At 46.9% G+C, this 25,551-nt stretch overlaps 1 long non-coding RNA gene across 1 annotated transcript in view; it reads right to left on the bottom strand.

Annotated features, from left to right (window-relative positions):
* Window positions 1-25,551, bottom strand: part of LOC130270566 (uncharacterized) — an 83,806-nt gene that overhangs the window by 20,524 nt on the left and 37,731 nt on the right. The window contains exon 2 of the long non-coding RNA XR_008843553.1: window positions 25,152-25,208. This is a non-coding gene — a long non-coding RNA (uncharacterized LOC130270566). The remainder of the gene's footprint in view (window positions 1-25,151; window positions 25,209-25,551) is intronic.

Below are 25,551 nucleotides of genomic sequence, written 5' to 3'. Positions count from 1 at the left end.
TATTGCTGGACAGCCATTGACTGTCCAGGCATGCTGGGAGTTTTGCAACAGCTGGAGGCACCCTGTTTGGGAAACACTGCCGTAGGGAAATTTTGGTATCAGAGGCAAGTGTAATTCTTGCATCCGGGTCCGTCCCTATGCAAATCCCTAATTTAGGCCTCAAATGTGCATGGTGCTCTCTCACTTCGGAGCCCTGTCGTATTTGAAGGCAACAGTTTAGTGCCAAATCTTTGAAAAAAAATTTCACTAACATGCTGGTGTTGCCCCATACTTTTCATTTTCACAAGAGGTAAAAGGGGGGAAAAAAAGCCCCCCAAAGTGTGCAACCCCATTTCTTCTGGGTATATAAATACCCCATATGTGGACATAGAGTGCTCTGCTGGCGCACTACAGGGCTCAGAAGAGAAGTAGAGCCATTGGGTTTTTGGGGGGAGAATTTGGCTGGAATTGAAGGCCATGTGCGTTTACAAAGCCCCTATGGTGCCAGAACAGTGGACCCCCCCCCCACATGTGACCCCATATTGGAAACTACACCCCTCATGTAATGTAATAAGGGGTGCAATGAGTATTTACACCCCACTGGTGTCTGACAGATTTTTTGAACAGTGGTCTATGAAAATGAAAAATAAAATTTTTCATTTACACAGCCCACTATTTCAAAAGTCTGTCAAACGCCATTGGGGTGTAAATGCTCACTGCACCCCTAATTACATTCAGTGAGGGGTGTAGTTTCCATGTGGGGAGGTCTATTGTTAGCATGGGGGCTTTGTAAACGCACATGGCCCCCGACTTCCATTCCAAACAAATTCTCTCTCCAAAAGCCCAAATGGCCCTCCTTCTCTTCTGAGCATTGTAGTTCTGCCGCAGAGCACTTTACATCCACAAATGGGATATTTCCATACCCAGAAGAAATGGGGTTACAACTTTTGGGGGCTTTTTCTCCTTTTACCCCTTCAAAAACTGAAAAATTCAAAAACTGTGTCTACAAATACAAGTTATTTTGAATGTCATTTCTGAATGTCATTTTGTATACTTTGAGGGGTGCAATTTTTATAATGGGGGTCAACTTTGAAGCCCTCTAATGTCTTCCAAAAGTTTCATGACATTTTGGAATTTTTCACCAAGAAATTATGCAAGTATCGACGAAAATTTACCACTAACATAAAGTAGAATATGTCCCGAAAAAACAATCTCGGAATCAAATCAATAAGTAAAAGCATCCCAAAGTTATTAATGCTTAAAGTGACGGTGATCAGATATGCAAAAAATGCTCTGGTCCTTAACGTCATAATGGGCTTGGTCCTTAAGGCGCTGATTATCTCCTGTTGCTCTTAACCACTTAAGGACCTAGGGCGTATGGATACGCCTTGACGTCCTGGTACTTAAGGACCCAGGGCGTTTTCAATATGCCCGTGGGAATTTCGGTCCCCGCCGCACGCTGGGCGGGGACTGGGCCGGGGTGACTGCTGATATCAATCAGCAGGCACCCCGCGCAAATGCCCAGGGGGGTCTTCAGACCACCCCGTCGGCGATCGGCGCGAATCGCAAGTGAATTCACACTTGCGATTTGCGCCGATTCCGGGTCATACGGGTCTATTGTGACCCGGTGACTCGGAATAGAAGGGGGATCGCGGTTGTCTAAGACACCCACGATCCCCCTGTAAGCATAGGAGTGAGGTGGCAGGGTTGCCACCCCTCCTATCCCTGCTATTGGTCTGCTATTGATCGTCAGAGGCGACGACCAATAGCAGATCGGGGGCGGGGGGGTTAACTTTCGTTTTCCCCGTCCTGCTCACCCACAATAGGCGGGGCAGAACGGGGAACCGAAGGGGACCGGGCGTCGGCGTCCACTTATCCGTCCAGAGGCTGCGGCGACGTTGATCGGCGGGCGGCGTGACCTGCGTCAGAAGAGGACGGCTCCCGCGATCTTACGGAAGCCGGTAAGTTGATCTGGAGGGCTACAGTCTGAGACTGTGGTCTCTAACTGTAGCCCTCCAGATGTTGCAAAACTACAACTCCCAGCATGCCCAGACAGCTGTTTGTGCATGCTGGGAGTTGTAGTTTTGCAACAGCTGGAGGGCTGCAGTTTGAGACCACTATACAGTGGTCTCTAAACTATATCCCTCCAGATCTTGCAAAACTACAACTCCTAGCATGCCGACATAGCTGTTTGTTTTCTGGGCATGCTGGGAGTTGTAGTTTTGCAACATCTGGAGGTCCACAGTTTGGAGATCACTGTGCAGTGGTCTAAAAACTGTAGCTCTCCAGATGTTGCAAAACTGCAATTCCCAGCATGCCCAGAAAGCAAACAGCTGTCTCAGCATGCTGGGAGTTGTAGTTGGGTACCTCCAGCTGTTGCATAACTACATCTCCCAGCATGCCCTTCGGTAATTAGTACATGTTGGGAGTTGTAGTTTTGCAACAGCTGGAGGCACACTGGTTGGAAAATACTGAGTTAGGTAACAGAACCTAACTGAAGGTTTTCCAACCAGTGTGCCTCCAGCTGTTGCAAAAGTACAACTCCCAGCATGCACGGTCTGTCAGTACATGCTGCTGGGAGTTGTAGTTTTGAAACAGCTGGAGGTTTGCCCCCCCATGTGAATGTACAGGGTACATTCACACATGCAAGTTTACAGTAAATTTCCTGCTTCAAGTTTGGGCTGCGGCAAATTTTTCGCTGCAGCGCAAACTCCTAACGGGAAATTCACCGTAACCCGCCAGTGTGAATGTACCCTAAAAACACTACACTACACTAACACATAATAAAGGGTAAAACACTACATATACACCCCTTACACTGTCCCCCCCCCCCCCAATAAAAAATTAAAAACGTCTTGTACGGCAGGGATTCCAAAACGGAGCCTCCAGCTGTTGCAAAACAACAACTCCTAGCATTTCTGGACAGCCATTGACTGTCCAGGCATGCTAGGAGTTTAGCAACAGCTGGAGGCACCCTCTTTGGGAATCACTGGTGTAGAATACCCCTATGTCCACCCCTATGCAATCCCTAATTTGGTCCTCAAATGTGCATGGCGCTCTCTCACTTCGGAGCCCTGTCGTATTTCAAGGAAACAGTTTAGGGCCATATATGGGGTATCGCCGTACTCGGGAGAAAATGCACTACAAATTTTGGGGGTCTTTTTTTCGTTTTACCGCTTGTGAAAAGGTAAAGTTAGGGGCTACACCAGCCTGTTAGTGTAAAAAAAGAAAACATTTTACACTAACATGATGGTGTTGCCCCATACTTTTTATTTCCACAAGCGGTAAAAGGGAAAAAAGACACCCAAAATTTGTAACACAATTTCTCCTGAGTATGGAAATTCCCCAGATGTGGGTGTAAAATGCTCTGCGGGCACACAACAAGGCTCAGGAGTGAGAGCGCACCATGTACATTTGAGGCCTAAATTGGTGATTTGCACAGGGGTGGCTGAATTTACAGCGGTTCTGACAAACGCAAAAATAAATACATACCCACATGTGACCCCATTTTGGAAACTACACCCCTCTCCGAACGTGACAAGGGGTATAGTGAGCCTGAACACCCCACAGGTGTTTGAGGAATTTTCATTAAAGTTGGATGGGAAAATGAAAAAAATTATATTTTTTCACTAAAATGTTGGTGTTACCCTAAATTTTTCATTTTCACAAGGGAAAATAGGAAAAAAGCCCCCCCAAATTTGTAACCCCATCTCTTCTGAGTAAGAACATACCCCATATGTGAATTTAAAGTGCTCTGCAGGCGAACTACAATGCTCAGAAGAGAAGGAGCGCCATTGGGATTTTGTAGAGAAAATTTGTCCGGAATTGAAGGCCACATGTGTTTACAAAGCCCCCATAGTGCCAGAACAATGAACCCCCCCGAAACATGTGACCCCATTTTGGAAACTACACCCCTCACGTTATGTAACAAGGGGTACATTGAGAATTTACGCCCCACAGGTGTCTGACAGATTTTTGGAACAGTGGTCCGTAAAAATGAAAAATTACATTTTTCATTTGCATAGCCCACTGTTCCAAAGATCTGTGGGGTGTAAATACTCACTGCACCCCTTATTAAATTCTGTGAGGGGTATAGTTTCCAAAATGGGGTCACATGTGGGGGGTCCACTGTTCTGGCACCACGGGGGGCTTTGTAAACGCACATGGCCCCTGACTACCATTCCAAACTAATTCTCTTTACAAAAGCTCAATGGCGCTCCTACTCTTCTGAGCATTGTAGTTCGCCAGCAGAGAATTTTACGTCCTAACATGGGGTATTTCCATAAGAAATGGGGTTACAAATTTTGGGGGTCATTCTCTCCTATTACCCCTTGTAAAAATGTAAAATTTAGGGGAAAAACTGCATTTTAGTAGAAAAAAATTTTTTTTTCATTTACACATCCAACTTTAACGAAAAGTCGTCAAACACCTGTGGGGTGTTAAGGCTCAGCGGACCCCTTGTTACCTTGAGGGGTGTAGTTTCCAAAATAGTATGCCATGTGGGTATTTTTTGCTGTTCTGGCACCACAGGGGCTTTCTAAATGCGACATGCCCCCAAAAAACGATTTCAGCAAAAGTTGCTTTCAAAAAGCCAAATGTGACTCCTTCTCTTCTGAGCATTGTAGTTCGCCCGCAAAGCATTTTACGTCCTAACATGGGGTATTTCCATACTCAGAAGAGATAGGGTTACAAATTTGGGGGGGCATTTTCTCCCATTACCCTTTGTAAAAATGGTAAATTTTGGGGAAAAACTGCTCTTTAGTGTGAAATTTTTTTTTCCATTTACACATCCGATTTTAACGAAAAGTTGTCAAACACCTGTGGGGTGTTAAGGCTAAGTGGACCCCTTGTTACTTGCCTTGAGGGGTGTAGTTTCCAAAATGGTATGCCATGTGGTGTTTTCTGCTGTTCTGGCACCATAGGGGCTTTCTAAATGTGACATGCCCCCCAAAAACCATTTCAGAAAAGTTCACTCTCCAAAATCCCATTGTCGCTCCTTCCCTTCTGTGCCCTCTACTGCGCCCGCCGAACACTTGACATACACATATGAGGTATTTCCTTACTCGAGAGAAATTGGGTTACAAATTTTGGGGGCTTTTCTCCTATTACCACTTGTAAAAATTCAAAAACTGGGTCTACAAGAACATGCGAGTGTAAAAAATGAAGATTTTGAATTTTCTCCTTCACTTTGCTGCTATTCCTGTGAAACACCTAAAGGGTTAACACACTTACTGAATGTCATTTTGAATACTTTGAGGGGTGCAGTTTTTATAATGGGGTCATTTGTGGGGTATTTCTAATATGAAGGCCCTTCAAATCCACTTCAAATCTGAACTGGTCCCTGAAAAATTCCGATATTGGAAATTTTGTGAAAAATTGGAAAATTGCTGCTGAACTTTGAAGCCCTCTGATGTCTTCCAAAAGTAAAAACATGTCAACTTTATGATGCAAACATAAAGTAGACATATTGTATATGTGAATCAATGTATAATTTATTTGGAATATCAATTTTCCTTATAAGCAGAGAGCTTCAAAGTAAAAAAAATGCAAAATTTTCAATTTTTTCATCAAATTTTGGAATTTTTCGCCAAGAAATGATGCAAGTATCGACAAAATTTTACCACTAACATAAAGTAGAATATGTCACAGGTAAAAGCGCGAATCACTTCATTAAACTCCATTTTACAGTGTTCTAGGCTCCAGGGCATTTAAAATGGCGGATCCACATGTCAGTACATCGGCAGCCATATTGCGGCCAGCCACTTCATTCATTACACTGCAGAGAGATAGGACAGACAGCTTGTGTGTGTTACCGCAGAGTTTAACATCCTCCTAGTCACATCAGCGTTCTCGTGGACAGAGAGCATAGTTTTTTTTCACTGAAAAGGATTTTTACTGCAGCCATTAACCTCCCAGTCACTTTCTTCAGCATAGTATTACATAGAGGGGCAGATAGCTGTGTGTTGCTTAATACATTTCAACAAGCTGCATCAACTTCATAAACCTTAGCAGAGGAGGCAGGAAGAATTTTTCAGCGCAATTCAGTGTCTTTGTTCCACAAAAAATCATCTACTGGTTATACTAGTCTGTAGACGGTATAATACACAGCAGTCCATTCCTAATAGTCTGTGACAGAGTGCAATTTTGTGTTTAGAACACAGCTATTTTTTTGGCTGCAGCATGGTTGTCTACTGTTGGTGTTTTGCAAAAATATTTATTTTTTAAGGGTACTGTAGCACATTTTTCTGCCCTCATCAGTGCATACCGCATATGTATATCTAAGTAGTGTACTATTTTGTACCTGTTAATCTGTCAAGAGCCTACATATTGTGAAAGGACAGCCAAAAGTAATCACCGGCTGGTGGTTAAAAAAAATCAGTTTTTAGGCTCATTGTAGCGCATTTTTCTGCCCTCATAAGTGCATACCGCATATGTACATCTAAGTAGTGTACTATTTTGTACCTGTTAATCTGTCAAAAGTCTATATACTGTGAAAGGACAGCCAATAGTACACACCTGCTGCTGTTCTAGACAAATACTGTTTTAAGCAAAGCGTATTGTACTCCCCTCATATACGCAATAAGTATGTCAGGCAGAGCAGTGAAATAAAATTTTCAAAATCCTTAATTTCAATGTCAAAACTTTAATTTAAAACTTTAATTTAAATTAAAAAAATCATAGATTTCAATGGTCTCCTCATGCTGCTGCCAAATCCAGGCTGTGCCATTCAGACACTATATTTTCTCCTCATTTTTCAGCCAACTCCAGGCTGTGTCATTCAGCCAATATATGGTTGACTGATTCTGCTGGGCCTGAGAATAAAAACTTTTGTTATGGTAGCACTAGCTACCCAAAATTTTCAGTTTAAATTTAAAAGCCCTGGGGTCTCCTCATGCTTCAGCCAACTCAAGGCTGTGCCATTCAGACACTATATGATCTCCTCCTACTGATGCCACCTCCAGGCTCTGTCATTGTGCTGCCATGTGACATGTGACTCCTTGTTAAATTAGGTCATTTGTACCCACACGCCGGGGCCCGGGACACTAAAATTTGGGAGTTAAAAGTTCCATTTCAAAATCCTCAATTTCTATTTCAAAATCTTATATTTCTATTTAAAATTCTTATATTTCAATGGTCCCCTAATGCTTTTGCCCACTCCAGGTTGAGTCATTCAGGCAATATATGGTTTACTGATGCTGCTGGGCCTAGGTCTGGGAATAAAAATGTTATGGTAGCACTAGCTACCCAAAATCTTCGCTTTAAATTTCAGAATTCATTTTATAATCTTAGGGATTGTGAAGGCCTATTGTCTACTCATGCTGCTGACAAACTCCTGGCCGTGCCATTCAGACCCTATATGGTCTCCTCATGCTTCAGCCAACTCCAGGCTGTGCCATTCAGGTAATATATGGTTTACTGATGCTGCTGGGCCTGGGTCTGGGAATAAAAATATTGTTATGGTAGCACTAGCTACCCAAAATCTTCGGTTTAAATTTCAGACTGTTTTTTTTCTTCTTAGGGATTGTGAAGCCCTCGTGTCTACTCATGCTGCTGCCAACTCCAGGCTGTGTAATTCAGGAAATATATGGTTTACTGATGCTGCTAGGACTGGGTCTAGGAATAAAAAATTTGTTATGGTAGCACTAACTACCCAAAATCTTTGGTTTAAATTGCAAACTTTGTCTTTTTTTCTTAGGGATTGTGAAGCCCTGGTGTGTACTCATGCTGCTGCCAACTACAAGCTGTGCCATTCAGACACTATATGGTCTCCTCATGCTTCTGCCAACTCCAGGCTGTGTTATTCAGGCAAAAAATGGTTTACTGATGCTTTTAAGGTAGCACTAGCTACATAAAATCTTCGGTTTAAATTTCAGAATTCATTTTATAATTTAAGGATTGTGAAGGCCTAGTGTCTACTCATGCTGCTGCCAACTCCTGGCTGTGCCATTCAGCCACTATATGGTCTCCCCATGCTGCTAACACCTCCACACTGTGTCATTCAGCCACTATATGGTCTCCTCATGCTGCAAACACCTCCACGCTGTGTCATTCAGCCACTATATGGTCTGCTCATGCTTCAGGCTCATCCACACTGAGTCATTCAGCCACTATATGGTCTCCTCATGCTGCCAACACCTCCACGCTGTGTCATTCAGCCACTATATGGTCTCCTCCTGCTGCCAACACCTCCACACTGTGTCATTCAGCCACTATATGGTCTCCTCAAGCTGTGTCACTCAGCCACTATATTGTCTCTTCATGCTGCCAACACCTCCACGCTGTGTCATTCAGCCACTATTTGGTCTCCTCATGCTGCCAACACCTCCACTCTGTGTCATTCAGCAACTATATGGTCTCCTCATACTGATGCCACCTCCAGGCTCTGTCTTTGTGCCGCGTTTTTGCCTGCGGTCGGGAAACCGCATATGGCCGAAAAAGCAGCCGGCCGGAGGCTGCGGTTCACTCCGGTCGGCTCATAGACATGCATTAAATACGGTTCCCCTATACGGCTGAGTGCGGGTGCCGCGATTAAGCCCCGCCCCCTCCTCCCAGCCGTATACGGGAACCGTAGTTACAAATCTTAGTGTGAACCCAGCCTTAAATGTCAACGGTTAGTTTGTGCTGATACTGATGCTCCCTGAGCCTGCAGGACAGCTTGAATATCTTTGGAACTTGTTTGGGACCATTGTAAATGATGAGACACAACTTATGAGTTCAGATGTTTTTACAGTAACATTTCACATGAACTGGGCACTAGACCAAAAGGAACCTTTCTGGTGACACGGATCTGTTACGCCGAGCGCTCCGGGTCCCCGCTCCTCCCCGGAGCGCTCGCTTCACTCTCTCCGCTGCAGCGCTCCGGTCACGTCCTCTGACCCGGGGCGCTGCGATCCCGCTGCCAGCCGGGATGCGATTCGCGATGCGGGTAGCGCCCGCTCGCGATGCGCACCCCGGCTCCCCTACCTGACTCGCTCCCCGTCTGTTCTGTCCCGGCGCGCGCGGCCCCGCTCCCTAGGGCGCGCGCGCGCCGGGTCTCTGCGATTTAAAGGGCCACTGCGCCGCTGATTGGCGCAGTGGTTCCAATTAGGGTAATCACCTGTGCACTTCCCTATATTACCTCACTTCCCTTGCACTCCCTTGCCGGATCTTGTTGCCTTAGTGCCAGTGAAAGCGTTCCTTGTGTGTTCCTTGCCTGTGTTTCCAGACCTTCTGCCGTTGCCCCTGACTACGATCCTTGCTGCCTGCCCCGACCTTCTGCTACGTCCGACCTTGCCTCTGCCTACTCCCTTGTACCGCGCCTATCTTCAGCAGCCAGAGAGGTGAGCCGTTGCTAGTGGATACGACCTGGTCACTACCGCCGCAGCAAGACCATCCCGCTTTGCGGCGGGCTCTGGTGAAAACCAGTAGTGGCTTAGAACCGGTCCACTAGCACGGTCCACGCCAATCCCTCTCTGGCACAGAGGATCCACTACCTGCCAGCCGGCATCGTGACAGTAGATCCGGCCATGGATCCCGCTGAAGTTCCTCTGCCAGTTGTCGCTGACCTCACCACGGTGGTCGCCCAGCAGTCACAACAGATAGCGCAACAAGGCCAACAGCTGTCTCAACTGACCGTTATGCTACAACAGTTACTACCACAGCTTCAGCAGTCATCTCCTCCGCCAGCTCCTGCACCTCCTCCGCAGCGAGTGGCCGCTCCTGGTCTACGCCTATCCTTGCCGGATAAATTTGATGGGGACTCTAAGTTTTGCCGTGGCTTTCTTTCCCAATGTTCCCTGCATCTGGAGATGATGTCGGACCTGTTTCCCACTGAAAGGTCTAAGGTGGCTTTCGTAGTCAGCCTTCTGTCCGGAAAAGCCCTGTCATGGGCCACACCGCTCTGGGACCGCAATGACCCCGTCACTGCCTCTGTACACTCCTTCTTCTCGGAAATCCGAAGTGTCTTTGAGGAACCTGCCCGAGCCTCTTCTGCTGAGACTGCCCTGTTGAACCTGGTCCAGGGTAATTCTTCCGTTGGCGAGTATGCCGTACAATTCCGTACTCTTGCTTCAGAATTGTCCTGGAATAATGAGGCCCTCTGCGCGACCTTCAAAAAAGGCCTATCCAGCAACATTAAAGATGTTCTGGCCGCACGAGAAATTCCTGCTAATCTACATGAACTTATTCACCTAGCCACTCGCATTGACATGCGTTTTTCCGAAAGGCGTCAGGAACTCCGCCAAGATATGGACTCTGTTCGCACGAGGCGTTTCTCCTCCTCGGCTCCTCTCTCCTCTGGTCCCCTGCAATCTGTTCTTGTGCCTTCCGCCGTGGAGGCTATGCAGGTCGACCGGTCTCGCCTGACACCTCAAGAGAGGACACGACGCCGTATGGAGAACCTCTGCCTGTACTGTGCTAGTACCGAACACTTCCTGAGGGATTGTCCTATCCGTCCTCCCCGCCTGGAAAGACGTACGCTGACTCCGCACAAAGGTGAGACAGTCCTTGATGTCTACTCTGCTTCTCCACGTCTTACAGTGCCTGTGCGGATGTCTGCCTCTGCCTTCTCCTTCCCTGCTGTGGCCTTCTTGGACTCTGGATCTGCAGGAAATTTTATTTTGGCCTCTCTCGTCAACAGGTTCAACATCCCGGTGACCAGTCTCGCCAGACCCCTCTACATCAATTGTGTAAATAATGAAAGATTGGACTGTACCATACGTTTCCGCACGGAGCCCCTTCTTATGAGCATCGGATCTCATCATGAGAGGATTGAACTTTTGGTCCTCCCCAATTGCACCTCAGAAATTCTCCTTGGACTTCCCTGGCTTCAACTTCATTCCCCAACCCTGGATTGGTCCACTGGGGAGATCAAGAGTTGGGGGTCCTCTTGTTCCAAGAACTGTCTAAAACCGGTTCCCAGTAACCCTTGCCGTAACTCTGTGGTTCCTCCAGTAACCGGTCTCCCTAAGGCCTATATGGACTTCGCGGATGTTTTCTGCAAAAAACAAGCTGAGACTCTACCTCCTCACAGGCCTTATGATTGCCCTATCGACCTCCTCCCGGGCACTACTCCACCCCGGGGCAGAATTTATCCTCTCTCTGCCCCAGAGACTCTTGCCATGTCCGAATACGTCCAGGAGAATCTAAAAAAGGGCTTTATCCGTAAATCCTCCTCTCCTGCCGGAGCCGGATTTTTCTTTGTGTCCAAAAAAGATGGCTCCCTACGTCCTTGCATTGACTACCGCGGTCTTAATAAAATCACGGTTAAGAACCGCTACCCCTTACCCCTCATCTCTGAACTCTTTGATCGCCTCCAAGGTGCCCACATCTTCACTAAATTGGACTTAAGAGGCGCCTATAACCTCATCCGCATCAGAGAGGGGGACGAGTGGAAAACGGCATTTAACACCAGAGATGGACACTTTGAGTATCTGGTCATGCCCTTTGGACTGTGCAATGCCCCTGCCGTCTTCCAAGACTTTGTCAATGAAATTTTTCGTGATCTGTTATACTCCTGTGTTGTTGTATATCTGGACGATATCCTAATTTTTTCTGCCAATCTAGAAGAACACCGCCAGCATGTCCGTATGGTTCTTCAGAGACTTCGTGACAACCAACTCTATGCCAAAATTGAGAAATGTCTGTTTGAATGCCAATCTCTTCCTTTTCTAGGATATTTGGTCTCTGGCCAGGGACTACAGATGGATCCAGACAAACTCTCTGCCGTCTTAGATTGGCCACGCCCCTCCGGACTCCGTGCTATCCAACGCTTTTTGGGGTTCGCCAATTATTACAGGCAATTTATTCCACATTTTTCTACCATTGTGGCTCCTATCGTGGCTTTAACCAAAAAAAATGCTGATCCCAAGTCCTGGCCTCCTCAAGCAGAAGACGCCTTTAAACGACTCAAGTCTGCCTTTTCTTCGGCTCCCGTGCTCTCCAGACCTGACCCTTCCAAACCCTTCCTATTGGAGGTTGATGCCTCCTCAGTGGGAGCTGGAGCTGTTCTTCTACAAAAAAATTCTTCCGGGCATGCTGTCACTTGTGGTTTTTTCTCTAGGACCTTCTCTCCAGCGGAGAGGAACTACTCCATCGGGGATCGAGAGCTTCTAGCCATTAAATTAGCACTTGAGGAATGGAGGCATCTGCTGGAGGGATCAAGATTTCCTGTTATTATCTACACCGACCACAAGAACCTCTCCTACCTCCAGTCTGCCCAACGGCTGAATCCTCGCCAGGCCCGGTGGTCTCTGTTCTTTGCCCGATTTAATTTTGAGATTCACTTTCGTCCTGCCGATAAGAACATTAGGGCCGATGCTCTCTCTCGTTCCTCGGATGCCTCAGAAGTTGATCTCCCTCCGCAACACATCATTCCACCTGACTGCCTGATCTCCACTTCTCCTGCCTCCATCAGGCAGACTCCTCCAGGAAAGACCTTTGTTTCTCCACGCCAACGCCTCGGAATCCTCAAATGGGGTCACTCCTCCCATCTCGCAGGTCATGCGGGCATCAAGAAATCTGTGCAACTCATCTCCCGCTTCTATTGGTGGCCGACTCTGGAGACGGATGTTGGGGACTTTGTGCGAGCCTGCACTATCTGTGCCCGGGATAAGACTCCTCGCCAGAAGCCCGCTGGTTTTCTTCATCCTCTGCCTGTCCCCGAACAGCCTTGGTCTCTGATTGGTATGGATTTTATTACTGATTTACCCCCTTCCCGTGGCAACACTGTTATTTGGGTGGTCGTTGATCGATTCTCCAAAATGGCACATTTCATCCCTCTTCCTGGTCTTCCTTCTGCGCCTCAGTTGGCTAAACAATTTTTTGTACACATTTTTCGTCTTCACGGGTTGCCTACGCAGATTGTCTCGGATAGAGGTGTCCAATTCGTGTCTAAATTCTGGAGGGCTCTCTGTAAACAACTCAAGATTAAATTAAATTTTTCCTCTGCATATCATCCCCAGTCCAATGGACAAGTAGAAAGAATTAACCAGATCTTGGGTGATTATTTGCGACATTTTGTTTCCTCCCGCCAGGATGACTGGGCAGATCTCCTTCCATGGGCCGAATTCTCGTATAACTTCAGGGTCTCTGAATCTTCCTCCAAATCCCCATTTTTCGTGGTGTACGGCCGTCACCCTCTTCCCCCCCTCCCTACCCCCTTGCCCTCTGGTCTGCCCGCTGTGGATGAAATTTCTCGTGACCTTTCCATTATATGGAGAGAGACCCAAAATTCTCTCTTACAGGCTTCTTCACGCATGAAGAGGTTCGCGGATAAGAAAAGAAGAGCTCCCCCCGTTTTTTCCCCTGGAGACAAGGTATGGCTCTCCGCTAAATATGTCCGCTTCCGTGTCCCTAGCTACAAGTTGGGACCACGCTATCTTGGTCCTTTCAAAATTTTGTGTCAAATTAATCCTGTCTCTTATAAACTTCTTCTTCCTCCTTCTCTTCGTATCCCTAATGCCTTTCACGTCTCTCTTCTCAAACCACTCATCCTCAACCGTTTTTCTCCCAAATCTGTTCCTCCCACTCCTGTTTCCGGCTCCTCGGACGTCTTCTCGGTCAAGGAAATTTTGGCTGCCAAAAAGGTCAGAGGGAAAAATTTTTTTTTAGTAGACTGGGAGGGTTGTGGTCCTGAAGAGAGATCCTGGGAACCTGAGGACAATATCCTTGACAAAAGTCTGCTCCTCAGGTTCTCAGGCTCCAAGAAGAGGGGGAGACCCAAGGGGGGGGGGTACTGTTACGCCGAGCGCTCCGGGTCCCCGCTCCTCCCCGGAGCGCTCGCTTCACTCTCTCCGCTGCAGCGCTCCGGTCACGTCCTCTGACCCGGGGCGCTGCGATCCCGCTGCCAGCCGGGATGCGATTCGCGATGCGGGTAGCGCCCGCTCGCGATGCGCACCCCGGCTCCCCTACCTGACTCGCTCCCCGTCTGTTCTGTCCCGGCGCGCGCGGCCCCGCTCCCTAGGGCGCGCGCGCGCCGGGTCTCTGCGATTTAAAGGGCCACTGCGCCGCTGATTGGCGCAGTGGTTCCAATTAGGGTAATCACCTGTGCACTTCCCTATATTACCTCACTTCCCTTGCACTCCCTTGCCGGATCTTGTTGCCTTAGTGCCAGTGAAAGCGTTCCTTGTGTGTTCCTTTCCTGTGTTTCCAGACCTTCTGCCGTTGCCCCTGACTACGATCCTTGCTGCCTGCCCCGACCTTCTGCTACGTCCGACCTTGCCTCTGCCTACTCCCTTGTACCGCGCCTATCTTCAGCAGCCAGAGAGGTGAGCCGTTGCTAGTGGATACGACCTGGTCACTACCGCCGCAGCAAGACCATCCCGCTTTGCGGCGGGCTCTGGTGAAAACCAGTAGTGGCTTAGAACCGGTCCACTAGCACGGTCCACGCCAATCCCTCTCTGGCACAGAGGATCCACTACCTGCCAGCCGGCATCGTGACAGGATCAAACACTTTTTAGAGCACAATAATTTTGTGATCACTCTACTTAACTATATACTCACTCACAACTTTTTTCTTTTTGGTGGTACCTTTTATGGACAGGTAAAAGGTACAGCAATAGGGACGGCATGTGTACCTACGTTTGCGAACCTGTTTTTAGGGTGGTGGGAGAACACTATTGTTTCTGGTGATGATTTTTGCCACTATACACAGCCAGGGACGGACTGGGGATGAAAACCAGCCCTGGAAATTACTGCATACCAGCCCCACAGCATTGTGTCATTGTGCCGGCAAACGGCCACCGAGCACAGGCGTATCACTTTGCGTGGCTATACATATATATATATATATCACAGAAGGAATACACCAGTACTTTGCCAAATGTTTCAATAAAGTGGTGTCAGCGTCCAAGACCCGATCATAGTCCACCACAAATTCAAAAAGTAAAATGGCACAACACTCCCTTATAATCAGGGCTGGTTTTAGGCTTAGCGTGGCCCTAGGCAAAATCAAAAGTGGGGCCCCAAAAGTCGTAGTAGTGCACTAACCAGATTTGAACATTTTTGGTCACTTCAAATACTATTAAAAAAATATCTAAAAAGCTATTGAAAAGTCCCATCAAAACAAAAATGGTACTGATAAACACTACAAATCACAGCGCAAAAAATGACCCTCATACATCCCCATATACAGAAAATAAATAAAAGAGTTATAGGGATCAGAATAGTAAAATTTTATATTTTTGTATAGTTCCCCCCACATTAGGTAAAGAGTATAGTCCCCCACATTAGGTGCAGTATAGTTCCCCCCCATAAGGTGCAGTATAGTCCCCCACATTAGGTGCAGTATAGTTCCCCACATTAGGTGTAGTATAGTCCCCCACATTAGGTGCAGTATAGTTCCCCCACATTAGGTTGGCTGTATGGTTCCCCCACATTAGGTGCAGTATAGTTCTCCCCACATTAGGTGCAGTATAGTTCCCCCACATTAGGTTGGCTGTATAGTTCCCCCACATTAGGTGCAGTATAGTTCCCCCACATTAGGTGCAGTATAGTTCCCCCACATTAGGTGCAGTATAGTTCTCCCCACATTAGGTGCAGTATAGTTCCCCCACATTAGGTTGGCTGTATAGTTCCCCCACATTAGGTGCAGTATAGTTCCCCCACATTAGGTGCAGTATAGTTCCCCCACATTAGGTGCAGTATAGTTCTCCCCACATTAGGTACAGTATAGTTCCCCCACATTAGGTGCAGTATAGTTCTCCCCACATTAGGTGCAGTATAGTCCCCCACATTAGGTGCAGTATAGTTCTCCCCACATTAGGTGCAGTATAGTTCTCCCCACATTAGGTGCAGTATAGTTCTCCCCACATTAGGTGCAGTATAGTCCCCCACATTAGGTGCAGTATAGTTCTCCACATTAGGTGCAGTATAGTTCTCCACATTAGGTGCAGTATAGCTCTCCACATTATGTGCAGTACAGTTCCCTCCACATTAGGTACAGTATAGATCTTCACATTAGGTCGGCAGTATAGTTCCCCCACATTAGGTGCAGTATATAGCCCCCCCCCCATTAGGTGCAGTATTGTTCCCCCACATTAGGTTGGCTGTATGGTTCCCCCACATTAGGTGCAGTATAGTTCTCCCCACATTAGGTGCAGTATAGTTCCCCCACATTAGGTTGGCTGTATAGTTCCCCCACATTAGGTGCAGTATAGTTCTCCCCACATTAGGTGCAGTATAGTTCCCCCACATTAGGTGCAGTATAGTTCCCCCACATTAGGTGCAGTATTGTTCTCCCCACATTAGGTACAGTATAGTTCCCCCACATTAGGTTGGCTGTATAGTTCCCCCACATTGGGTGCAGTATAGTTCCCCCACATTAGGTGCAGTATAGTTCCCCCACATTAGGTGCAGTATAGTTCTCCCCACATTAGGTACAGTATGGTGCAGTATAGTTCTCCACACATAAGGTGCAGTATAGTCCCCCACATTAGGTGCAGTATAGTTCTCCCCACATTAGGTGCAGTATAGTTCTCCCCACATTAGGTGCAGTATAGTTCTCCTCACATTAGGTGCAGTATAGTCCCCCACATTAGGTGCAGTATAGTTCTCCACATTAGGTGCAGTATAGTTCTCCACATTAGGTGCAGTATAGCTCTCCACATTAGGTGCAGTACAGTTCCCTCCACATTAGGTGCAGTATAGCTCCTCACATTAGGTCGGCAGTATAGTTCCCCCACATTAGGTGCAGTATATAGCCCCCCCCCCCCCTCATTAGGTGCAGTATTGCTCCCCCACATTAGGTTGGCTGTATGGTTCCCCCACATTAGGTGCAGTATAGTTCTCCCCACATTAGGTGCAGTATAGTTCCCCCACATTAGGTTGGCTGTATAGTTCCCCCACATTAGGTGCAGTATAGTTCTCCCCACATTAGGTGCAGTATAGTTCCCCCACATTAGGTGCAGTATAGTTCTCCCCACATTAGGTACAGTATAGTTCCCCCACATTAGGTGCAGTATAGTTCTCCCCACATTAGGTGCAGTATAGTTCTCCCCACATTAGGTGCAGTATAGTTCTCCCCACATTAGGTGCAGTATAGTTCTCCCCACATTAGGTGCAGTATAGTTCTCCCCACATTAGGTGCAGTATAGTCCCCCACATTAGGTGCAGTATAGTTCTCCACATTAGGTGCAGTATTGTTCTCCACATTAGGTGCAGTATAGCTCTCCACATTAGGTGCAGTACAGTTCCCTCCACATTAGGTGCAGTATAGCTCCTCACATTAGGTTGGCAGTATAGTTCCCCACATTAGGTGCAGTATAGTTCCCCCACATTAGGTTGGCTGTATAGTTCCCCCACATTAGGTGCAGTATAGTTCTCCCCACATTAGGTGCAGTATAGTTCCCCCACATTAGGTGCAGTATAGTTCCCCCACATTAGGTGCAGTATAGTTCTCCCCACATTAGGTAGAGTATAGTTCCCCCACATTAGGTGCAGTATAGTTCTCCCCACATTAGGTGCAGTATAGTCCCCCACATTAGGTGCAGTATAGTTCTCCCCACATTAGGTGCAGTATAGTTCTCCCCACATTAGGTGCAGTATAGTCCCCCACATTAGGTGCAGTATAGTTCTCCACATTAGGTGCAGTATAGCTCCTCACATTAGGTTGGCAGTATAGTTTCCCCACATTAGGTGCAGTATATAGTCCCCCCCCCCTCATTAGGTGCAGTATAGTTCCCCCACATTAGGTGCAGTATAGTTACCCACATTAGGTACAGTATAGCTCTCCACATTAGGTGCAGTACAGTTCCCTCCACATTAGGTGCAGTATAGCTCCCCACATTAGGTTGGAAGTATAGTTCCCCCACATTAGGTGCAGTATATAGTCCCCCCCCCCTCATTAGGTGCAGTATAGTTCCCCCACATTAGGTGCAGTATAGTTCCCCACATTAGGTGCAGTATAATTCCCCACATTAGGTGCAGTATAGTCCCACACATTAGGTGCAGTATAGTTTCCCACATTAGGTGCAGTATAGTTCCCCCACATAAGGTGCAGTATAGTCCCCCACATTAGGCGCAGTATAGTTCCCCCACATAAGGTGCAGTACAGTCCCCCACATTAGGTGCAGTATAGTCCCCCACATTAGGTGCAGTATAGTTCCTCCACATTAGGTTGGCTGTATAGTTCCCCCACATTAGGTGCAATATAGTTCTCCCCACATTAGGTGCAGTATAGCTCCCCCACATTAGGTGCAGTATAGTTCCCCCACATTAGGTGCAGTATAGTTCTCCCCACATTAGGTACAGTATAGTTCCCCCACATTAGTTGCAGTATAGTTCTCCCCACATTAGGTGCAGTATAGTCCCCCACATTAGGTGCAGTATAGTTCTCCACACATTAGGTGCAGTATAGTTCTCCCCACATTAGGTGCAGTATAGTTCTCCCCACATTAGGTGCAGTATAGTTCTCCCCACATTAGGTGCAGTATAGTCCCCCACATTAGGTGCAGTATAGTTCCCCACATTAGGTGCAGTATAGTTCTCCACATTAGGTGCAGTATAGTTCTCCACATTAGGTGCAGTATAGCTCTCCACATTAGGTGCAGTACAGTTCCCTCCACATTAGGTGCAGTATAGCTCCTCACATTAGGTTGGCAGTATAGTTCCCCCACATTAGGTGCAGTATATAGTCCCCCCCTCATTAGGTGCAGTATAGTTCCCCCACATTAGGTGCAGTATAGTTCCCCACATTAGGTGCAGTACAGTTCCCTCCACATTAGGTGCAGTATAGCTCCCCACATTAGGTTGGCAGTATAGTTCCCCCACATTAGGTGCAGTATAGTTCTCCCCACATTAGGTGCAGTATAGTCCCCCACATTAGGTGCAGTATAGTTCTCCACACATTAGGTGCAGTATAGTTCTCCCCACATTAGGTGCAGTATAGTTCTCCCCACATTAGGTGCAGTATAGTTCTCCCCACATTAGGTGCAGTATAGTCCCCCACATTAGGTGCAGTATAGTTCCCCACATTAGGTGCAGTATAGTTCTCCACATTAGGTGCAGTATAGTTCTCCACATTAGGTGCAGTATAGCTCTCCACATTAGGTGCAGTACAGTTCCCTCCACATTAGGTGCAGTATAGCTCCTCACATTAGGTTGGCAGTATAGTTCCCCCACATTAGGTGCAGTATATAGTCCCCCCCTCATTAGGTGCAGTATAGTTCCCCCACATTAGGTGCAGTATAGTTCCCCACATTAGGTGCAGTACAGTTCCCTCCACATTAGGTGCAGTATAGCTCCCCACATTAGGTTGGCAGTATAGTTCCCCCACATTAGGTGCAGTATATAGTCCCCCCCCATTAGGTGCAGTATAGTTCCCCACATTAGCTGCAGTATAGTTCCCCACATTAGGTGCAGTATAGTCCCACACATTAGGTGCAGTATAGTTTCCCACATTAGGTGCAGTATGGTTCCCCACATTAGGTGCAGTATAGCTCTCCACATTAGGTGCAGTATAGTTCTCCACATTAGGTGCAGTATAGTTCCTCCACATTAGGTGCATTATAGTTCCCCCACATTAGGTTGGCAGTATAGTTCCCCACATTAGGTGCAGTATAGTTCCCCACATTAGGTGCAGTATAGTCTCCCACATTAGGTGCAGTATACAGTAGCCCCACATTAGGTGCAGTATACAGTAGTTCCCCACATTAGGTGCAGTATACAGTAGTCCCCCCACATTAGGTGCAGTATACAGTAGTTCCCCACATTAGGTGCAGTATACATTAGTTCCCCACATTAGGTGCAGTATACAGTAGTCCCCCCACATTAGGTGCAGTATACAGTAGTCCCCCCACATTAGGTGCAGTATACAGTAGTCCCCCCACATTAGGTGCAGTATACAGTAGTCCCCCCACATTAGGTGCAGTATATAGTAGTTCCCCCACATTAGGTGCAGTATACAGTAGTTCCCCACATTAGGTGCAGTATACAGTAGTCCCCCCACATTAGTTGCATTATACAGTAGCCCCCCCACATTAGGTGCAGTATACAGTAGTCCCCCCACATTAGGTGCAGTATACAGTAGTTCCCCACATTAGGTGCAGTATACAGTAGTTCCCCCACATTAGGCGCAGTATACAGTAGTTCCCCCACATTAGGTGCAGTATACAGTAGTTCCCCACATTAGGTGCAGTATACAGTAGTTCCCCCACATTAGGTGCAGTATAATTCCCCACATTAGGTGCAGTATACAGTAGTTCCCCCACATTAAGTGCAGTTTAATTCCCCACATTAGGTGCAGTATACAGTAGTTCCTCACATTAGGTGCAGTATACAGTAGTTCCGCCACATTAGGTGCAGTATACAGTAGTTCCCCCACATTAGGTGCAGTATAATTCCCCACATTAGGTGCAGTATACAGTAGTTCCCCCACATTAGGTGCAGTATACATTAGTTCCCCCACATTAGGTGCAGTATAATTCCCCACATTAGGTGCAGTATACAGTAGTTCCCCACATTAGGTGCAGTATACAGTAGTTTCCCACATTAGGTGCAGTATACAGTAGTTCCCCAACATTAGGTGCAGTATACAGTAGTTCCCCACATCAGGTGCAGTATACAGTAGTTCCCCCACATTAGGTGCAGTGTAGTTCCCCCACATTAGGTGCAGTATAGTTCCCCACATTAGGTGCAGTATAGTTCCCTCACATTAGGTGCAGTATAATTCCCCACATTAGGTGCAGTATAGTTCCCCCACATTAGGTGCAGTACAGTTCCCCCACATTAGGTGCACTATAATTCCACCACATTAGGTGCAGTATGTTCCCCTACAGACATACAGCCTTCAGCCATATACAGTGTATGGCTGGAGGCTGTATGCCTGTTTACTGCCCCACTTGAGTATTCCGACCACCGCTCCGGGGTCACGATCTACTGCTATGGCCCATGGGCCATCCCGATCACGATCTACTGCTATGGCCTATGGGCCATCCTGGGAGTGGCGGTCGGAACACTGAAGATGACCGCAGGTCACTTACCATACCCGCGCGTCCTCCTCACTGCTGCGCTCTGCTGTACTGTTGCTATGGGCGCACGCACGTGACGTCAGTGACGTCACTGCGTGCGCTTCCTCCCAACGGCCCCAGCGTTTTTAAAGTAACGCGGGGCCGCTATGAGGTAAACGGGGCATCCTTGTGTCCTGAAAAGATTTTTCGGGACACAGGGATGTCCCAAATGTAACAGGGGCCCCCTGCGGGCACGGGGCCCAGAGCTGGTCACTGTTTAAAAGTGGCCACGGCCGGACTGCTAATCTTTAACAAGAAGCCAATGCTGCGGCCACTTTAAAACAGTTGCCCCCCCTACTGAGCAGCCGGCAGGGAGCCCCCTGGGGGATGGGGGCCCTAGGCAATTGCCTGGTTTGCCCCGCCCTAACGCCGGCCCTGCTTATAATGAAAAATGGCAGCAATGTTTTTAAAAGGTTATATGTGAAAATCCGGTATATTGAGAGCAATATTACCAATAATGCCAGTATACAAGGAGGAAAATTATCACCATACATATTACCATGATACTGTTACTGACCAAATCCTGTATGTTGAGAGTAATATTACCAATAATACAAGTATACAAGGAGGAATATTATCCCCATACATATTAACATCATACTCTTACTAGCCAAATCCTGTATACTGAGACCAATATTACCAGTATACAAGGAGGAATATTATGCCCATACATATTACCGTCATACTGTTACTGACCAAATCCTGTGAACTCAGATTTAAATTATCAATATCAGTATACAAGGGACAAGTAATACCGCCACATCATGACCAGTATCACCGCAGAATGACTTATATCCCCACACTGCTACTGAAAAAAATCCACTAGGCAAAGACCAAGGTTAACTTCATACAGTGATCATATACAGATAGATACCAACACTACAAAGGTGCCCCCTTCCCTCTCCCCTTCTTAGCTAAGTAAATGTTCAGCCTTAATATATTAGGTAGGTAGGCAGGCTTCTTCCCACTTCTACCTCCATTCCACATTAGGCTGCATTCACACCACGATTGTTACATACGGGACCGGATCCGATAGGGACATGTGAAAACCAGGCACTCCCTTATCTCAGCCCCCATCCCAGCCCCCATCTCATTCATTTGAATGAGCCGACCGGAGTCAAAAAGTGACTCTGGTTGGCTTATTTTTGCCCCATATCCGGTTTTGTGACCAGACTTAAAACCGCGGTATACTACAGTTTTAAGTACGGTCACAAAACTGGATACGGGGCAAAACTGAGCCGACTGGAGTCATTATCTGACTCCGGTCGGCTCATTCAAATGAGATGTGGGCCAGGCCCGGCTGAGATACGGGATCGCCTGGTTTTCACATCTCCCAGCCAGATCCGGTATGTAACAATTGTGGTGTGAATGCAGCCTTAGCTAGCTATATCTCTCTCCCCACCCAGGGCAAAACTGGGGCTAAAAACGAACCCTGGAAAAATGATCATACCAGCCCCACAGCATTGTGTCATTGTGGCAGCCGCCGGCTGCAGGGAAGGGACAGGGAAGCTTGACATTTGATTTGCCAGGCCTCCATAAGAGAGCTATGTTGTGGCTGCGCTCTGAAGTTAACATACAAGAGAGAAATGTGGTATTAACGCTATGTAAAATCCACTTGGAGAAGACAGTATAAAAAAAAACCTTTCTTCCTTGCTCTTGCGCTACCGCCAGAATCACGAAATTCAGTTCCCAGTGTCTAGCGCTTCTGGGTTAGGTGACGTTACACAGCTGCTCATTCAGTTATGGGCCGAAGCAATGTATAACGTCACGTCACCTAACCCGGAAGTGCCAGATACCAGGAACAGAATTCCAGCAGTAGTGCAGAAGTGAGGAATTTAACTGTATAGGGACTAGGGCTCCAAACTGTGGACTGCTAGTTGTTCCAAAAATGGTCTGGGCATGCTGGGAATTGTAGTTTTGCTGGGAGTTTTAGTTAAGCAACATCTGGAGGTCCACAGTTTGGAGACCATTGGCATAGGGAGCGATACGTCACCTGCCCCGCTGGGACCAGCCCCAGGGACTAATTTCCGGGGTTTCAGCAGGATTTTCAAACTAAGATTACTCTGACTGACCGAGTGTCTCAGTGTTTTTCCTAGTGTCCTGGGATCGTGATGCCTGCACCAGTTTTATGCTGCCCACTGTTTAGGCAGCATAAAACTGATAAAACATTCCCCTTAACTGTAGTTAAATATAAAAAAATATTTATTATTTTTCATTAACTAACAACTTAAATTGCAATAAAAGAAAACCAAAGTGCCCCTCTCTTACAAGGTAGTAACAGCAGGTCTTCTCTCCTTAGAGGCCACCCCCCACCCCACATAACAGCCCCCACATGACAGGTCCCCCCCTCTCCAGCCCCCCCCCCCCCACATCACAGGTCCCCCTCTCAAGCTCCCCCCCCACATCACAGGTCCCCCCCCCCACATCACATGTCCCTCCTCTCCAGCACCCCACATCACATGTCCCCCCTCTCCAGCCCCCCACATTACAGGTCCCCCCTCTCCAGCCCCCCCCCCCCCACACATCACACACTCCATAACATGACTCTCACCCCTTTCACTTACATAGTAATAGCATTAGGTCCCCTTTCCTCTCACCCTGCATAGTAGATCTTCCCCCGAGCAGCTGCAGTCAATGTGCCGACAGGAAGAGCAGGAGGAGGGACCAGGAGCAGTGAGAAGGCAGAGAGTAGAGGCCGAGGTGAGTGTCTTGTCTGTACAGCTCCCAGTACAGACTCTGTAGCCCCCAGTCCTCCGGACCTCCGCTCACTGTATCAGCCTGTCAGGCATCTCAGGACCTGTGTGTAATGCTGCAGCTGCCGAGCACACAGGTCCTGACAGACTGATACATTGATTTGTCGGGACTCAGGCAGCCTGTCCTCCAGACACTGCCGGCCCAGAGGGCGCGCAGCCTAGCGGGAATTTTCCCGGTATCCCGCTAGGCCAGTCCAGCCCTGTACACAGCACATTCTATACTGGGGTACATACATAGACGATATTTTAATTTTCTGGAACGGGGGAAGCATGAGTTTGTAGATGCATTATACAACAATAGCATCGGAATGAAATTTACAGTGGAGATTGGTGGAAGAGCAATACATTTCCTGGACCTAACAATATATATTGATAACGACAATCATATACAGACTGACATATACCGTAAGCCAACAGTGACCAACATCTTCCTGCATTGGAAGAGCTGGCACCCTACCCCCCACACCCCAAACACAGTATCCCCATAGGACAAAATTTGAGGGATAGGAGCTGTTCAGAGGAAGACAACTTTATGAAAGAGAGCAATAACCTACTGAGGAGGTTTCATCAAAGAGGGTACCCAAAAAAATTGGATGAAGAAGGCTTACCACAGAGTAAAATACAGCAAACAACCCACCTTGCTAGATAACAGCACGAGACCAAAAGAAGAACCATCACAATTAATGAGAATCCTCTAATCTCATTGGCACTTACTGAGACTAGATCCAGATCTGGGACTAGGAGAAAGACCGAGTATAACATATAGAAGAGGGCCAAATTTCAGAGACCTACTGGTACATAGTTATTAGAAGATGGATAAAGAACAAGTGGACACATGGCTACCTAAACCGCCAACCGGATCATTCCTATGTGGTCACTGTTCCACATACAAGGTGATACCAAAAATGAAAACCTTCCAAAATCCAGCGGACAAATGGAAATAAGACAATTCATAAACTGTAGTAGTCGGAATGTGATTTACATTGCACAATGTCCCTGTCCCCAACTATATGTGGGGAAAACTACCCAAGAATTGAGGAAAAGAGTCAATAAACATCTTAGTACAATATGCACAAGAGCAGATACACCAATAGCAAGGCATACAAACTCATTTCACTATAGCAACATAGAAGCAATGACATTTTGGGGGTTATGCCAACTCAAAGCAGGTCCGAAAAAAGGAGATTTAGATAAAGCCCTAGTACGGGAAGAAGCAAGATGGATTCTCAGACTAAACAGTAAACAAGCATTTGGGTTAAATTAAGGCTTCTCATACTCTGACTTAAGATAAAAGAACTCGAACAAAGAACCAACAATAATAGAAAATAATAAACCCACAGGGATGCTTGTAATACAATATGAGGAGACACAAATAAAAATCAATCTGAAATAAATTAATAGCACTATAGCAAATATGAAAGGAACAGATATTTACCTGATTGGGACTGGAGGACTTTGGATGTTGGATACAGGAGAACACTGCGGTGGTTTCCTATAAAAAAAATTAAATTAAAAAAAATGAACATTTTCAAAAATCACCCAAATCAACACAAAATAAGCTAAGGTAACAATTAAGCAGATAAATACTATTCCACATGATCACCAATAGTGAAAGTTAAGAAGAAGTTTGTTAAGAACCATATATCCTATCCAGACACCAGCTCTAATAAAATTGTCTCCGACATGATTGACATAAAAGATAGACTGCATAACAACTGCTCTGTATAACCTTGAGAGTGAGTAATAAGCAAGACCTTAGGCCCCTTAAAACATCATATGGGAGTATATAAAAACATTTGCAAGATCTTATAATACCAACAACATTCCTGCAAAAA

This window comes from Hyla sarda, chromosome 1 (assembly GCF_029499605.1).
Source record: "Hyla sarda isolate aHylSar1 chromosome 1, aHylSar1.hap1, whole genome shotgun sequence".
Lineage (NCBI taxonomy): Eukaryota > Metazoa > Chordata > Amphibia > Anura > Hylidae > Hyla > Hyla sarda.
The sequence above is the reverse complement of the archived record's forward strand: the minus strand, read 5'-3'. Positions and strand labels throughout refer to the sequence as shown.